Raw genomic sequence first — 15,583 nt, 5'->3', positions numbered from 1 at the left:
ACATTTTTTCTACTCAAAAACTTCCATTAAATATTTTGAAGTTGTAGAAATATGTCAGAATTGATAAAAAAGTGAAATATCAGCGATATCTTGATAAAGTTATGTAATGGCAGGGTACGCGGCTCGGAAAATATAAAGACATTACAATGCCTTTTATCACAAGAAAATATATCTAGATTTGTTAATAATAAAATAATATTAATAATATTTCAATAGGTAATATTGAAATAATTTGCCAAAATAATCCTTCAAATTTAGTACAATCCTTGGTATATTGTAGTACTCGTAGACTATAAAATTGTGAAAAATGCAAACATTGATGATGAATTGAGTGACTAAAATAATTCCAAAAAAAATCAAATTTTGTCGGATTATAAGTTTTTATAAGGACTGAGTCTGTGCAAAATTTCAGCCCCATCGGTCCAATAGTTCTTGAAAAAAAAACGATTCACTTTTTAATCATTTTTCACTATATCTTAAAAATCGCTTTGGTTTTTTTCCGCTTTACGCCCACTCAACCGTTTCGAAATGTGCACTTTCCGGGCAGGTTTTACAAATAAAAACATTATTTACCCGAGTGGAAATTCCGGTCAGGTCTTGATCAAGTTTGGATCAGGTTAGACCTGACAACTGATCAGGTATTGATCAAGTTGACGGATCCGGTCTTGATCAGACATGTTACGCCTCTGACCAATCCGGATTTGATCAGGATGAATGGATCCGAACTTGATCAAGTCAACTGTATGAAAACCGGATGACCTGTCTGTCAGTATTAATAACAATTATCAATGATAATTAATCCAAAACAAAAGATAATTCAATTCTTTCACCGTAGGCCGCCTCTCTTAATGAATCTCTGCTGTTATTACCTCTGAAAAAGCTTATCATTTTTTTTTTACCGATGCTGGGGATCGAACCGGGGAACCTATGATTGCTAATCCTATGCCCTAACTACTACGCTATCGTGCTATCACTATTGAGTAAACTGTACATTGCCTATATGTACAGTTATCGGGGTATTCGTTGAATTTACGATTATTCCTGATCTCGCGCATGTGCGTGTGTATTCTCAGAGATAAAATATGTTCAATTAAATTTTTATTTATTTAATTAATGAATAATAATAATGATAATAACAATAACACTAATAAATAAATAGACATTAGGTGATTTTTTTTCTCAAGATCATTTGCGTATAAGTTTGATACTCCTCTAATACGTATTCACGGCATCATCATCCCTCCCTTCTGTACATTTGAGAAGGGCTGGCTGTTAGAGTCAGGATGAAATACTGGTGGATAGACCAGAATGATAAATTCATCTCTGAACTCCAAAACAGATACCAAATCTATAAAGAAAAAAAATGAAAATAATAATAGAGGCCAAGACAGAGTCAGAAGACACAACTTCAGGCCACCTTGAATATTTTTCTACACAACATATTATTAATGAAAGAAGTACAAAAAACTGAATAAATCATTAATCCAGTATTGTTAATATTAAGGCATAGAACGTAGATAAAAAAGGAATAAAAATACTCCACTGTTAATACTTTAGATTAACAGCGGAAAGACAATATTCAATCCATAAAATACAACACCTTTCTGTCAATAATAAGTTGCGCTTGTTTTTTATACGATACACACACTCATTCTTTTATTTTTTTTTCTTTTGTCACACCTTTTCTTTTTTCTTTTTTTTTCAAGCGCAAAAAAAACCAAATACAAAAAAGCTCTACAACGGAGCAAAGGTTTAGAACTTCACGACAATAATAAAGATATAAAAAAAACCAAGAATAAAGTAAACGCGAGTGTCACAGAGTGACCAATGTTTATACCAAATTTCAGATACTAAATATCATATTTTTTATGTACCTGTTTTTTTTATGTAAATAGTTGTAAATAATGTAAATACCTACTGTAGAAATTGAATAAAAAACATGGTTAAAAAAAAAAGAAGGGCTGGCTATTAATTAAATTAATTAATTAAATTAAATTAATTTAATTAAATTAATTTAATTTAATGAATTTAATTTAATTTATTTTAATTATAGTATAATGATTCTTTTTAAAAGTTGAAAATAATTATTGATAATGGTTGATAAAATTTAATTTGTATAGTATAATAATAGTTAATTAAATTATCCGAACAACTTATTAAAATTAATTTCAGGTGAACCGGATCTGAATCTGATCATTTTCTCTTCAATTGACCCATCAAAGACATCAAATCGGAATTTGATCAAATTGGGGTCAGGCAGTCGATCTCAGGGTGAAATCGTATCTACCTGATCAGAACTTGATCTGAACCCGGTAGTGTTTCGGATCCGATCTGCTAGATCAGAATTTGGTCAGGTTCTCATCAGGAATCACCGGATCACTCGAACCTTACAAAAACCTGATCAAATTCTGATCGTGCTTCAGGTGGACCTGAAGCAAATTCCACTCGGGTAGTGACATGTGCACTATTACATGATCACGGTCATATACTCGCTGTCGCCTGCTTGATGAGTTCATCTTTTGTTAGAGTAGCGATAATATTTCAGTTTCTCGTTGACATCTCCATGAAACAACCACTCTAGCATTTCAAATCGCTGATTGTTACAAAATATCTCGTATGACAGCACGTAGGTGAAGTCACATATCACACGTTATACATCCAAATGAAAGAGCCCAACGGGAATATGTGGTTTGCCCCGTGCCACACAGTTGTTTATGGATGTGTGGGGGCAGTGGAATCCAACAGTCACGTTTTCAAGATACTCTGATAACCACATGGACACATATATACCGTGTGTAGAACGAGTTCTCCAGTTCCATATACGAGTCCTTTTATATTTGCCAATATGTGCGTATCCTTCCTGGGCATACGTAGAAGAAACAAGCCTCGATGTCACGGCTGTTCCTGGAGAGCAAACCATGAAGGGTATTAGTCGATTTCTTTCGAGTCTTCTTGCTCAAGTTTGGTTTAAAAAGTATATGGATTTTTTAAATACCATAACTGCAGTCAATTCTGCAGATAAAACGCCAATGGAATAAACTAGTTTTTAACACTTCAATTCTTCAATTCTTTTATTCTTGCTAGATCGCTAGACATTTTTGGTTGAAATTTCCTGTACACTTCTTGCGAAATTTTATCACATTATAGTTCCACCCAGATTTCAAGGAATATCGTCATTGAAAATTCAAAACTTTATGAAAACATCAACGGAAACTATACATTTAAGCTCAATTATTTCATAAAAATAAATAGAAATCAGGAAAAATCAGATAAACATATTCCTGAAGTTTCAATCAATTGAAAATTCAGCGGATGCGGCTCGAGCGGAGCTATCTATATCTTGTAAAGTAGGGTAAATTGCCCAGTAGATGGACGTTTGTTTTTTAGTAATTGAAAAAAAAATTGATGGAAAAAAATCGCCATTCAAAGGTTACGAAACACAATAGACAATAAAAATTCAAAGCAACAATTCATATTTCAGTATTTTTTTGCATAATTTCTTATCCAAAAGTAGCTCATCCATCTATAGGGCAGTCTCCATCTACTGGGTAGCTTACCCTACACCTAAAAAACATTGTCCTAAGTCAAACCGAAAAAAAGGTTTGAATCAAGTCAGACTGAATCATGCTGGGGATGGACTTATTTCATGTCGGATCCTGGGCATGAATCAAGTCTGTAACGGAGAGATGCAAACCGGCACGTTGGTTTGATTCAGGTCGATTTTTCGGCTTGATTCAAGTCGGATTTTCGGTTGTATTTAAGTTGATTTTTTGGTTTGATTTAAGCGGATTCTTCGGCTTGAGTCAAGTTGATTCTAAACGTTTATGCATGGGTGGGTTACGTATGGGAAGAGTTCATATATAAAAGATTCATATTTCATCAATGGGATGAGGTTTCGGAGTTTTCTACCTCATTGTCTCATATCAATTTGAATTGCTATCATATGATCCGGACCAAAAACGTCGATCCTGTCTCTGCTGATTTTTTTATTTCGTGGATCATGGATCATACAAGGATTTTTCCTAATCCTTTGACTTGAAGTTATCACTGGACATTTCTTGACTTGGCTTTGATTTTTATTTTTTTCAAAATTTCCATGAGAATCGTATTTTTCAAGAAATAGTGCTCCTCCTTCACAGAAACAACCACACAAAACTTTCTCTTGGCACATTTTTTTTTACAAAAACATAAAATTCTACTTTCACGATTAGACCCATTTTAATCCCGGAAACTAATTGTTAGAAATATCTCAATTTGAGTAGAGATTCATTCTACTCCAATCCAATATGGACCAATCTCCAAACTGAATGAATGAGTTTTTTTAAGGGAGCACTACTATGAGTTTTAAAAGTCGCGGCCTGTTGGAATGAAATTTCTCATACATTGAAGATTGATTGTATATGTATAGAACGGAATAATTAGTGGAAAAATTGTTATTGTTTGTTTGTCCTGGACACGCTTAGAATGTTAAAAATCGTCTCGGACCTTCAATTTTTGAGCTACAGAGGTTTATTTTTTTTATTTTTGAAAAAATGTATGCAATGACAATTACGAAATAGTTTTTTGAATTGCAACTCCTACACAGCTAATTTCGTTATTTTGTAAATTAAAAATAGCACCATCCATGTAAAATAACCGGAAAAATGTTTCTGACAGAATCAAGAATATATTTCAAATATTTTAAAGATAATTTTTCTGCCTATTTTAAATTAACTGTGTAACAGTCGAATTAAAAAAAAAAAAATCGTAATTGTAATTGTACAAATATTTTGAAAAAAAAAGAAACCTCTGTAGCTCAAAAATTGAAGGCCCTGGACTGTTTTTAACATTTTAAGCGTCTGCAGGACAAACAAACAATAAACAATTAATTTTTTTTGCACTAATTATTCGTTTTTAAACATATATAATCGATCTTCAATTCATGAGAAATCTCACTCCAAAAGAACGCGACTTTTAAAACTCATAGTAGTCTCCCCTTAATGAAAATTAGCATTTTATGTCAGTTGTTCGTTTTGCCCTGCCGTAGATTTTACCCTGCTCTCCCTACTTTATTCTCAATTACCAAATAATAAATAAATGGTAAACGAAGCTGATAGATTTATAATTCAAATGACGGAATCTCACAGACGGTCAAACGCAAATTTGAAACAATGATGTTATTTCTATGATAATTCTTGGAAGTATAAATTTGAAATAATCCATCCATTCCCTCTTTTCATAATGATAAATCTGGAGTACGACTGATAATTACAAAAAGCGTAAGGGCGGAGTTAAGTCACTTTGGCGTTGGAAATGGATAATTACCCCTCTTTGGTAGAGAATTTTTTTAATAGATTTTTGTTCAGAAATCGACGCAGAATCGAAAAGACATAGAAACGGGATATACACCCCTTTGGATTTCAAAAGAGGGTTTTTTGGTACTTACGTCCTTTTGCTTCTACGGCGACGATAGTATCGTAAAGAGCACTTTGATGCAAAAAAAATCATATATCATATCTTGAATCAATTTCATGAAATTCTAAGTCATTTCCAAGCAAAATTAGAGACTCGCAAAATTTATCCATTTCAATTCTTTTATTCGGAAGCAATAGACACATTTTTGGTCGAATTTTCTACGAAACTCGAGAATTTTATTTAAACTGGAACTTATGAGTCATGTCGACGGCAAGAAATAAAGAAGAAGCAAGGAGAATCAAAGAAATTGAAAATTATGAGATTCATGAGAGTGAATCATGAATGAAGCTCAGGAAAATGAGAAAATTAACAATCATCATGCAAAAACTACTGTGTTAGTTTGAAGAATTTGAAAATATGATACGTATTTTTAGCGACTAACTTCGCGTGACAGTTTCGTTATATTTCTGTATAGATACAAAATTATTCTACGTCTTTCCTTTAATAAGTAGGAGATTTTTTGTGAGAAACACAAACAAAAATATTTAAAAACAATAAAAATTAAAATCCAAAGTACCGAAAATAGTAATAATTGAAAACCGGATGTGCATGTTACAATCGCATAAAGCCAATGAATAATTAACCTCCTACAAAAACCCCCTTCAAAAATTAAATTTTTCAAATAATTCTTAAACCTTAAATGAAAGAGGACGTGCGTGTCAGCATCACATAAAGTGGTAAATTTCACTTCCCTCCAGTTTCCGCGTGTTACAGCCACGGAAACTGGTCGTGTGGGCTTGATCCTCATCCACCGGTTCAGGATCGTGAGTCGGTCGTCGAAATGAGATCGTTGTCCCCTGTACGATTAGCATCTAATTTCCCAATTGCATTGCAAATATCGCTTGCGGTCACAATTCCCCTTAGTTGCACACGAGTCTCCGGCACATCTTTTTTCTCATTTCCAATCTACATTCCTGTGCGTCGTCTACGATCACGAGAGCGAAGTTAGGAGCTCCGCACAATATTAATTCAATTTTTTCCTCGACACGTCACGTTCATTGCCGACATAAAAACCAACAACAAGGTTCCTCTCCCTCTCTCTCGCCCTCGCACGTGGCATATCGTATTTTCAACACACAATGCTAAACCGTGTGGGTATCTGCAGAGACCCAGAGAATACGTGTGTACATGCCCTGACGCGGTTGATTAAATTTCACAAATAAGTTTTGAGAGTAGCTAACTGCCGTCGTGTCTCGTATTACACGAGCAACTCGCGGGGCATATCCCTTTTTCGAAAAAAGAGTAATCTCTCTCGTGCTCGCTACCTCAAGGATCACATTACCAGCCCAGAAAAAACTCACATTTGTCGGATAAATGAGTTTGGGTTCTAAAATTTATGAATATTTATGATTGTTTTCAATGCCTCGCCGTCCTTTACCAGTTATTTTCTCAGCAAACTCACTTGCAAATCTGTGGAACCCGCTAATGAATGAATTTTGTGAATGACTTTACAAGAATCTTCAGAGTCATGTGCCAAAAAATTGAACCTCTTGTTCCAACAAATACCGGAAGGCTCCCACTAATTTCTGCTCTTGGTGAACGGGCAAATGTAAATCGCTTCATTCCCTGCATAAAAAAATTGAAACTATATTTTTCAGGGTTCATGATATATGGCATACTTCTTTTATGGTTTCTAGAAGTGAAGGTTTTAAAAAAATCAGATTTTAGTGGAGGGTAAGATGCTGTGAGTTGTAAGATCTCTCTTATTCTTTGAGATTTTTTATGGCTCTGTGAAAATGTCCCTTGTGTACTGAAAACTCTGGAAAACAGTGATGCTACTCGTAGCGTCTCATAACAGCCCATTAGCGCTTCATCTTCCATTCCATTAATTTCTCCCTTTTCTTCGTTTTTTTATTTTACAATACCTGAAACGAACCATTAATAGAATTCGGAATATTACTCTTAACACAATTTACAAATGGGAATTGTTGTTTGAATCGGTAAACAGCGTTTGAATATGAATAATCCAAAGATCTTTATCATGGGACAATTTTTTGAAAGATCCAGTTACCCGAGTGGAAATTCCGGTCAGGTCTTGATCAAGTTGATGGATTAGGTCTTGATCAGACATGTAACGCCTCTGACCAATCCGGATTTGATTAGGACGAATGGATCCGAACTTGATCAAGTCAACTGTATGAAAACCGGATGACCTGTCTGTCAGCATCAATAACAATTATCAATGATAATTAATCCAAAACAAAAGATAATTCAATTCTTTTACCGTAGGCCGCCTCTCTCTTAATGAATCTCTGCTGTTATTAACTCTGAAAAAGCTTATTATTTTTTTACCGATGCTGGGGATCGAACCGGGGACCCTATGATTGCTAATCCTATGCCCTAACCACTACGCTATCGTGCTATTACTATTGAGTAAACTGTACATTGTCTATATGATTTGTATCGGGGTATTCGTTGAATTTACGATTATTCCTGATCTCGCGGATGTGCGTGTGTATTCTCAGAGATAAAATATGTTCAATTAAATTTTTATTTATTTCATTAATGAATAATAATAATAATGATAATAACAATAACACTAATAAATAAATAGACATTAGGTGATTTTTTTTATCAACATCATTTGCGTGTAAGTTCAATACTCCTCTAATACGTATTTACGGCATCATCATCCCTCCCTTCTGTACATTTGAGAAGGGCTGACTGTTAATGAAATTGTTTAATTAAATTAAATTCATTAAATTAAATTAATTTAATTTAATTTATTTTNCCAAATTTCAGATACTAAATATCATATTTTTTATGTACCTGTTTTTTTTATGTAAATAGTTGTAAATAATGTAAATACCTACTGTAGAAATTGAATAAAAAACATGGTTAAAAAAAAAAGAAGGGCTGGCTATTAATTAAATTAATTAATTAAATTAAATTAATTTAATTAAATTAATTTAATTTAATGAATTTAATTTAATTTATTTTAATTATAGTATAATGATTCTTTTTAAAAGTTGAAAATAATTATTGATAATGGTTGATAAAATTTAATTTGTATAGTATAATAATAGTTAATTAAATTATCCGAACAACTTATTAAAATTAATTTCAGGTGAACCGGATCTGAATCTGATCATTTTCTCTTCAATTGACCCATCAAAGACATCAAATCGGAATTTGATCAAATTGGGGTCAGGCAGTCGATCTCAGGGTGAAATCGTATCTACCTGATCAGAACTTGATCTGAACCCGGTAGTGTTTCGGATCCGATCTGCTAGATCAGAATTTGGTCAGGTTCTCATCAGGAATCACCGGATCACTCGAACCTTACAAAAACCTGATCAAATTCTGATCGTGCTTCAGGTGGACCTGAAGCAAATTCCACTCGGGTAGTGACATGTGCACTATTACATGATCACGGTCATATACTCGCTGTCGCCTGCTTGATGAGTTCATCTTTTGTTAGAGTAGCGATAATATTTCAGTTTCTCGTTGACATCTCCATGAAACAACCACTCTAGCATTTCAAATCGCTGATTGTTACAAAATATCTCGTATGACAGCACGTAGGTGAAGTCACATATCACACGTTATACATCCAAATGAAAGAGCCCAACGGGAATATGTGGTTTGCCCCGTGCCACACAGTTGTTTATGGATGTGTGGGGGCAGTGGAATCCAACAGTCACGTTTTCAAGATACTCTGATAACCACATGGACACATATATACCGTGTGTAGAACGAGTTCTCCAGTTCCATATACGAGTCCTTTTATATTTGCCAATATGTGCGTATCCTTCCTGGGCATACGTAGAAGAAACAAGCCTCGATGTCACGGCTGTTCCTGGAGAGCAAACCATGAAGGGTATTAGTCGATTTCTTTCGAGTCTTCTTGCTCAAGTTTGGTTTAAAAAGTATATGGATTTTTTAAATACCATAACTGCAGTCAATTCTGCAGATAAAACGCCAATGGAATAAACTAGTTTTTAACACTTCAATTCTTCAATTCTTTTATTCTTGCTAGATCGCTAGACATTTTTGGTTGAAATTTCCTGTACACTTCTTGCGAAATTTTATCACATTATAGTTCCACCCAGATTTCAAGGAATATCGTCATTGAAAATTCAAAACTTTATGAAAACATCAACGGAAACTATACATTTAAGCTCAATTATTTCATAAAAATAAATAGAAATCAGGAAAAATCAGATAAACATATTCCTGAAGTTTCAATCAATTGAAAATTCAGCGGATGCGGCTCGAGCGGAGCTATCTATATCTTGTAAAGTAGGGTAAATTGCCCAGTAGATGGACGTTTGTTTTTTAGTAATTGAAAAAAAAATTGATGGAAAAAAATCGCCATTCAAAGGTTACGAAACACAATAGACAATAAAAATTCAAAGCAACAATTCATATTTCAGTATTTTTTTGCATAATTTCTTATCCAAAAGTAGCTCATCCATCTATAGGGCAGTCTCCATCTACTGGGTAGCTTACCCTACACCTAAAAAACATTGTCCTAAGTCAAACCGAAAAAAAGGTTTGAATCAAGTCAGACTGAATCATGCTGGGGATGGACTTATTTCATGTCGGATCCTGGGCATGAATCAAGTCTGTAACGGAGAGATGCAAACCGGCACGTTGGTTTGATTCAGGTCGATTTTTCGGCTTGATTCAAGTCGGATTTTCGGTTGTATTTAAGTTGATTTTTTGGTTTGATTTAAGCGGATTCTTCGGCTTGAGTCAAGTTGATTCTAAACGTTTATGCATGGGTGGGTTACGTATGGGAAGAGTTCATATATAAAAGATTCATATTTCATCAATGGGATGAGGTTTCGGAGTTTTCTACCTCATTGTCTCATATCAATTTGAATTGCTATCATATGATCCGGACCAAAAACGTCGATCCTGTCTCTGCTGATTTTTTTATTTCGTGGATCATGGATCATACAAGGATTTTTCCTAATCCTTTGACTTGAAGTTATCACTGGACATTTCTTGACTTGGCTTTGATTTTTATTTTTTTCAAAATTTCCATGAGAATCGTATTTTTCAAGAAATAGTGCTCCTCCTTCACAGAAACAACCACACAAAACTTTCTCTTGGCACATTTTTTTTTACAAAAACATAAAATTCTACTTTCACGATTAGACCCATTTTAATCCCGGAAACTAATTGTTAGAAATATCTCAATTTGAGTAGAGATTCATTCTACTCCAATCCAATATGGACCAATCTCCAAACTGAATGAATGAGTTTTTTTAAGGGAGCACTACTATGAGTTTTAAAAGTCGCGGCCTGTTGGAATGAAATTTCTCATACATTGAAGATTGATTGTATATGTATAGAACGGAATAATTAGTGGAAAAATTGTTATTGTTTGTTTGTCCTGGACACGCTTAGAATGTTAAAAATCGTCTCGGACCTTCAATTTTTGAGCTACAGAGGTTTATTTTTTTTATTTTTGAAAAAATGTATGCAATGACAATTACGAAATAGTTTTTTGAATTGCAACTCCTACACAGCTAATTTCGTTATTTTGTAAATTAAAAATAGCACCATCCATGTAAAATAACCGGAAAAATGTTTCTGACAGAATCAAGAATATATTTCAAATATTTTAAAGATAATTTTTCTGCCTATTTTAAATTAACTGTGTAACAGTCGAATTAAAAAAAAAAAAATCGTAATTGTAATTGTACAAATATTTTGAAAAAAAAAGAAACCTCTGTAGCTCAAAAATTGAAGGCCCTGGACTGTTTTTAACATTTTAAGCGTCTGCAGGACAAACAAACAATAAACAATTAATTTTTTTTGCACTAATTATTCGTTTTTAAACATATATAATCGATCTTCAATTCATGAGAAATCTCACTCCAAAAGAACGCGACTTTTAAAACTCATAGTAGTCTCCCCTTAATGAAAATTAGCATTTTATGTCAGTTGTTCGTTTTGCCCTGCCGTAGATTTTACCCTGCTCTCCCTACTTTATTCTCAATTACCAAATAATAAATAAATGGTAAACGAAGCTGATAGATTTATAATTCAAATGACGGAATCTCACAGACGGTCAAACGCAAATTTGAAACAATGATGTTATTTCTATGATAATTCTTGGAAGTATAAATTTGAAATAATCCATCCATTCCCTCTTTTCATAATGATAAATCTGGAGTACGACTGATAATTACAAAAAGCGTAAGGGCGGAGTTAAGTCACTTTGGCGTTGGAAATGGATAATTACCCCTCTTTGGTAGAGAATTTTTTTAATAGATTTTTGTTCAGAAATCGACGCAGAATCGAAAAGACATAGAAACGGGATATACACCCCTTTGGATTTCAAAAGAGGGTTTTTTGGTACTTACGTCCTTTTGCTTCTACGGCGACGATAGTATCGTAAAGAGCACTTTGATGCAAAAAAAATCATATATCATATCTTGAATCAATTTCATGAAATTCTAAGTCATTTCCAAGCAAAATTAGAGACTCGCAAAATTTATCCATTTCAATTCTTTTATTCGGAAGCAATAGACACATTTTTGGTCGAATTTTCTACGAAACTCGAGAATTTTATTTAAACTGGAACTTATGAGTCATGTCGACGGCAAGAAATAAAGAAGAAGCAAGGAGAATCAAAGAAATTGAAAATTATGAGATTCATGAGAGTGAATCATGAATGAAGCTCAGGAAAATGAGAAAATTAACAATCATCATGCAAAAACTACTGTGTTAGTTTGAAGAATTTGAAAATATGATACGTATTTTTAGCGACTAACTTCGCGTGACAGTTTCGTTATATTTCTGTATAGATACAAAATTATTCTACGTCTTTCCTTTAATAAGTAGGAGATTTTTTGTGAGAAACACAAACAAAAATATTTAAAAACAATAAAAATTAAAATCCAAAGTACCGAAAATAGTAATAATTGAAAACCGGATGTGCATGTTACAATCGCATAAAGCCAATGAATAATTAACCTCCTACAAAAACCCCCTTCAAAAATTAAATTTTTCAAATAATTCTTAAACCTTAAATGAAAGAGGACGTGCGTGTCAGCATCACATAAAGTGGTAAATTTCACTTCCCTCCAGTTTCCGCGTGTTACAGCCACGGAAACTGGTCGTGTGGGCTTGATCCTCATCCACCGGTTCAGGATCGTGAGTCGGTCGTCGAAATGAGATCGTTGTCCCCTGTACGATTAGCATCTAATTTCCCAATTGCATTGCAAATATCGCTTGCGGTCACAATTCCCCTTAGTTGCACACGAGTCTCCGGCACATCTTTTTTCTCATTTCCAATCTACATTCCTGTGCGTCGTCTACGATCACGAGAGCGAAGTTAGGAGCTCCGCACAATATTAATTCAATTTTTTCCTCGACACGTCACGTTCATTGCCGACATAAAAACCAACAACAAGGTTCCTCTCCCTCTCTCTCGCCCTCGCACGTGGCATATCGTATTTTCAACACACAATGCTAAACCGTGTGGGTATCTGCAGAGACCCAGAGAATACGTGTGTACATGCCCTGACGCGGTTGATTAAATTTCACAAATAAGTTTTGAGAGTAGCTAACTGCCGTCGTGTCTCGTATTACACGAGCAACTCGCGGGGCATATCCCTTTTTCGAGAAAAGAGTAATCTCTCTCTTGCTCGCTACCTCAAGGATCACATTACCAGCCCAGAAAAAACTCACATTTGTCGGATAAATGAGTTTGGGTTCTAAAATTTATGAATATTTATGATTGTTTTCAATGCCTCGCCGTCCTTTACCAGTTATTTTCTCAGCAAACTCACTTGCAAATCTGTGGAACCCGCTAATGAATGAATTTTGTGAATGACTTTACAAGAATCTTCAGAGTCATGTGCCAAAAAATTGAACCTCTTGTTCCAACAAATACCGGAAGGCTCCCACTAATTTCTGCTCTTGGTGAACGGGCAAATGTAAATCGCTTCATTCCCTGCATAAAAAAATTGAAACTATATTTTTCAGGGTTCATGATATATGGCATACTTCTTTTATGGTTTCTAGAAGTGAAGGTTTTAAAAAAATCAGATTTTAGTGGAGGGTAAGATGCTGTGAGTTGTAAGATCTCTCTTATTCTTTGAGATTTTTTATGGCTCTGTGAAAATGTCCCTTGTGTACTGAAAACTCTGGAAAACAGTGATGCTACTCGTAGCGTCTCATAACAGCCCATTAGCGCTTCATCTTCCATTCCATTAATTTCTCCCTTTTCTTCGTTTTTTTATTTTACAATACCTGAAACGAACCATTAATAGAATTCGGAATATTACTCTTAACACAATTTACAAATGGGAATTGTTGTTTGAATCGGTAAACAGCGTTTGAATATGAATAATCCAAAGATCTTTATCATGGGACAATTTTTTGAAAGATCCAGTTACCCGAGTGGAAATTCCGGTCAGGTCTTGATCAAGTTGATGGATTAGGTCTTGATCAGACATGTAACGCCTCTGACCAATCCGGATTTGATTAGGACGAATGGATCCGAACTTGATCAAGTCAACTGTATGAAAACCGGATGACCTGTCTGTCAGCATCAATAACAATTATCAATGATAATTAATCCAAAACAAAAGATAATTCAATTCTTTTACCGTAGGCCGCCTCTCTCTTAATGAATCTCTGCTGTTATTAACTCTGAAAAAGCTTATTATTTTTTTACCGATGCTGGGGATCGAACCGGGGACCCTATGATTGCTAATCCTATGCCCTAACCACTACGCTATCGTGCTATTACTATTGAGTAAACTGTACATTGTCTATATGATTTGTATCGGGGTATTCGTTGAATTTACGATTATTCCTGATCTCGCGGATGTGCGTGTGTATTCTCAGAGATAAAATATGTTCAATTAAATTTTTATTTATTTCATTAATGAATAATAATAATAATGATAATAACAATAACACTAATAAATAAATAGACATTAGGTGATTTTTTTTATCAACATCATTTGCGTGTAAGTTCAATACTCCTCTAATACGTATTTACGGCATCATCATCCCTCCCTTCTGTACATTTGAGAAGGGCTGACTGTTAATGAAATTGTTTAATTAAATTAAATTCATTAAATTAAATTAATTTAATTTAATTTATTTTAATTATAGTATAATGATTCTTTTTAAAGATTGAAAATAATTATTGATAATGGTTGATAAAACTTAATTTGAATAGTGTCATAATAGTTAATTAAATCATCCGGAAAACTTATTAAAATTCATGTCAGGTGGACCGGATCTGCATCTAATCATTTTCTCTTCAATTGACCACGTTCAAATGCCGATCAAAGACATAAAATCGGAATTTGATCAAATTGGGGTCAGGCAGCCGACCTCAGGGTGAGATCGTGCTTACCTGATCAGAACTTGATCTGAATCATCCTGCAGTTTTTCGGTTCCGATCTACTGGATCAAAATTGGTCAGGTTCTCATCAGGCATTATCTGATCATGTCTACCTGATCAGAACTTGATCTGAATCATCCTGCAGTTTTTCGGTTCCGATCTACTGGATCAAAATTGGTCAGGTTCTCATCAGGCATTATCTGATCATGTCTACCTGATCAGAACTTGATCTGAATCATCCTGCAGTTTTTCGGTTCCGATCTACTGGATCAAAATTGGTCAGGTTCTCATCAGGCATTATCTGATCATGTCTACCTGATCAGAACTTGATCTGAATCATCCTGCAGTTTTTCGGTTCCGATCTACTGGATCAAAATTGGTCAGGTTCTCATCAGGCATTATCTGATCATGTCTACCTGATCAGAACTTGATCTGAATCATCCTGCAGTTTTTCGGTTCCGATCTACTGGATCAAAATTGGTCAGGTTCTCATCAGGCATTATCTGATCATGTCTACCTGATCAGAACTTGATCTGAACCTGCCTGTAGTCTTTTCGGATCCGATCTGCTGGATCAGAACTGGGTCAGGTTCTCATCAGAAATCACCGGATCAGTCGAACCTTAAAAAAACCTGATTAAGTTATGATCGTGCTTCAGGTGGGCCTGAAGCAATTTCCACTCGGGTAGTTCTCAGCCGATTGTTACATGTGCTTTCTCTCCATTTATCTTCTCTCATGCCCAAATCCACCAGCGCTCAATTCTGCAAAATAATTTTTCCTTTAAAGATCTCCCCCCCCCCCCCCCCCC

This window comes from Diachasma alloeum, unplaced genomic scaffold (assembly GCF_001412515.2).
Source record: "Diachasma alloeum isolate Michigan unplaced genomic scaffold, Dall2.0 Dall_scaffold_00181, whole genome shotgun sequence".
NCBI classification, from domain to species: Eukaryota; Metazoa; Arthropoda; class Insecta; order Hymenoptera; family Braconidae; genus Diachasma; species Diachasma alloeum.
Note: the sequence above shows the minus strand (reverse complement) of the source record.